This window comes from Octodon degus, unplaced genomic scaffold, assembly GCF_000260255.1.
Source record: "Octodon degus isolate 3935 unplaced genomic scaffold, OctDeg1.0 scaffold00173, whole genome shotgun sequence".
Lineage (NCBI taxonomy): Eukaryota > Metazoa > Chordata > Mammalia > Rodentia > Octodontidae > Octodon > Octodon degus.
The window spans coordinates 3,515,118-3,518,673 of NW_004524749.1; the positions used below are offsets into that span (position 1 = coordinate 3,515,118).

The 3,556-nt window shown below is 39.8% G+C and overlaps 1 pseudogene; it reads left to right on the plus strand.

The window, feature by feature from the left end:
• The first annotated feature begins 267 nt into the window (after positions 1–267).
• LOC101586866 lies at positions 268–955 on the plus strand (annotated as a pseudogene).
• Positions 956–3,556: the final 2,601 nt, after the last annotated feature.

Genomic DNA, 3,556 nt, shown 5'->3' on the forward strand with positions numbered 1-3,556 from the left:
CCTGCACTTTGAAGCCACCCAGGGTCCCAGTTCACTGTCCTGTATGCCTAACTTTATGTCTTTGAGCTCAAATCACATGAGCTTCCCTGCAGTGTGTACTGAATGTCTTCATTGCCTTGAGGGACAGCTTTATGTGTAACATGGTTTATTTCCTCTCTGGGCTGCTTGCTTCAGAACTCCTTCAGAGAGACGTGACTGTCCAGGATCTTCTGAGCTCTGCATCTGTCTGGCTGTTCAGAATGACAGGAGTACCACAAGCCCTCCCTCATGCCCAATATTGCTTTTGTTAGTGGAATCAACTGCCTTCACAAAAACAGGCTTTTGTAGGATATTTGAAGCCTATGTTAATGCCTCTGGAGAACATGGAATGTGGTTTTCTCTTCCAGTTCTCTGGCCTCAGAGGTTCCAGAGATGAAAGCTATGTCATTGCTCAGAGTTTGGGCAAAATACCTCAAATGGTCTTGGGAAGTTATGAGACTTCACCATCAAATCTCACAAAGAATATAGTACTTGTCAAATAACTACCCCCAAATGATCTGGTTCATCACCCGAAGACTCACGTGTTCTCCACACAGTCTGGCACCCATGCTATTTATGAAGGAGTGCATAATGGTGCCTCTCCAGTCATGATGCTCTTGCTCCATGATCAGATGTACAATGCAAAGCACATGGAATCCCAGCAACCTGGCGTGACCTCAATGTATTTGAAATGACTTCTTAAGATTTAGCAAATGCTCCAAAATCTTCAATGACAAAAGCTACAAGGGGATCATCATGTACCTCTCCAATGTTCACTAGGACTATCTGTCCAGCCCATGGAACCACTGGACCTGGCTGTGTTCTGGGTGAAGTCACACTCAGGCACATGAGGGTGTCACACCTGTGCCTGCCAAACTGTGGCCTCACCTGGTACCAGTATGACTCTTCTGAGGCAACCTGCTTCTTTCTGTCTTAGCACTCAGTGGCCTTTATAGTCTTTAAATGATTCCTACACTTTTGGACTGCTTTGGGGAAAGGGGAGCCTTAAGAAAACCCACAGATCTGAGGCTCATTGAGAAGTGTGTGGGGCACAAGGAAAAATTTGCTCATCTTTTTCTCTTTTTGTTTTTTTTTTGGGGGGGTGGTGGTACTGGGAGTTAAACTTGGGATATTGTGCTTTCCAGAAGACACAGTGCTGCTGAGCTAGCTCCACAATCCCATTCTCAATTCCCTTAATCAGCTGTAAATTTGAAAACAGTCAGTGTTCAGTTTAAGGGAATCCTTCACCAAAAGTCAGGTGTTTATTTTTTGAAAAATAAAAATAATCTGATCATTAGTAACCTCAACGGGCAAACAAATTTGGGTATGGATTTTGCTTGTCACCTGTCAAATCATTTCCAGAAGAAGTGGCACTCACCATTATTGTTCTTATTTGGAAAGGGCTCTGTCTGAGAGTGGAGGACTGAAAGGTGATCCTGCAGGTCTTTCACTTTTGATGCTGGTTTTAATGTCATAGTCTTATTTCTGTAGTCTCCTGTTGGCAGTCTCATAGTGGTGATGTCTGGTCTCACCGATGATCTGGATTTGTAGATATCACATTGTGTATTTAAAGAAGGAAAACTTTATACCTGGAAGGTGTACTTGATAGGAATGAATGGCAGAGAGTTCTTCAAAATAATAAATGATTTCTAACTTTGGCAGGTAATTTTCTATAAAATCAGTGGATGATGTACTTGAGATGATAATAATTAAATTTGAAAATAAATGTGCTGGTGGGGAAGTATGTTTTCTTTGATGTTTCCCATAGTTAAAATTATTAATGAATTCACAAAAATTATCAAGAGCAACAGAAGTGTGACTTTTGGATGCTGGGCTTTCAAGACCATATAGTGAAGGCACACAATGCGGGACATGCGCAGGCAGGCAGAGAAGGTCCGCACCACTCCCCTCCCTCGTCTCTTTGGTTCTTCCATATACGGATGCCTCAGGGATGAATATTATCCCAGCAAGATCCAGAAATGGAGAGTTTTCATGGAACCCTGCATTACATATGACAGAAACCAAAATCTTTCTCATCAAGTGACTGAAAGAAAACAAATTATGTTTTGCTATTTGCATTTGTGGTTGCCTTGCTTGCCATTTGTGAGATTGGGCAAAGTTAACTTGACAGACATTTATTCATCTTCTGTAATAAAATTGTAAAGAATGGCGTGAATTTCTTCCCTCAGGCCTGTGGGAGCATCATTTTCTAAATGTGTTTTCTTTTTAATCACTTAAAATGTTTATCTGGTCTGAGGTTTCAAGACATAAGACTTGGCATTCCGAGGCATCACATACAAAAGCATAATAAATTCATTATTAATTAGAGTAGCAGAAAAGTCAATTACAGAAAACACCCAATCTTTCTATCACCCTACTCGTATTTCTTATTATCCTGCATCCTAAATTTGTCTTGCAAACACAAATGATATTATCACTTATGCATTGGTTTTACTTTTTTGAAATATGCTTTTGTTGGGTTTTTATGCATTTAAAATATATTTCTGGTTTCCATTTAAATAGATGCCATTTAAAAATTTTAGAACATATTAATTTAACGAATGTTGCTATGACAATAGTGGTGTTTCTGAAATCATTTTCTAATTTTCTGAGTTCAATAGGTAAGATTTTAGGAATGAACTCACTAAGTGTTGGGACAATGGCGTAGAACTCAGACAGGAAGAGACAGCTGATGCTTCTCTTAGAAAGGGGTGTGCACATAGGTAAAGAAGTTAGAAAGGCGTTGGAATGCAAGGCTCTCTGTAGTGAAAGAAGCACCTCTTAGGAGATCATGAGTGATGGAAGTTACCAAACTTCAGCTTTCTATGTGTGTGCACAAAAACGTCTCTTGATACCTGTGACTAAAGGCCCAGGCTTAACTTTTATTGGCTTGTCTTAGGCCACATGTTCAAATCTGAGCCAATTAGAGTGTGAAAGAGGAGAAACAATGCTCATTGGCCAGTTCCAAGTTTCAAGAAGTTTCCTTTCTATGGGGGTTGGAATGGGATGAGGTGGATATCAGTCTTATCTGAATTACATATAGAGAAAAGTTGTTTTCCAAAGGGAAATTGCTATGGTTACCAACCTGGGAAGCTACTAAAGATTTTTTTTTTATCTTTTCGATCTACAGAAAATTAAACAGAACAAAATAAAAGCCAAGCTGTAATGTTTTTGAAGAATTCAGGTCAATTTCTAATGGGTTTAATTATTGGCCTCACTTTCTTACTCCTCCACTCTACAAATTACATGTTTATATCCTCTCAAAATTTATATGTTGAAAGACTAAACCCCAACATCGTGGCCTTAAAATGTGCAGCCAATGGAAGGTGATTAGGATTTGGAGACTGAGCCCTCCTCAATGGAATCTGTTCTTTTATACAGGACAATTGAGAGGGCTGCCTTTTCCCTTCTGTCTTGTGCAGACATGCAAGGAAGCTCTATGAGCCAGAATGTAGGGCCTCAAAGACACTGCCTGGATCTTTGACTTCCTAGCCTCAGAACTGTTAGAAATCAAATTTTGTTATTTTGGAATCATCCA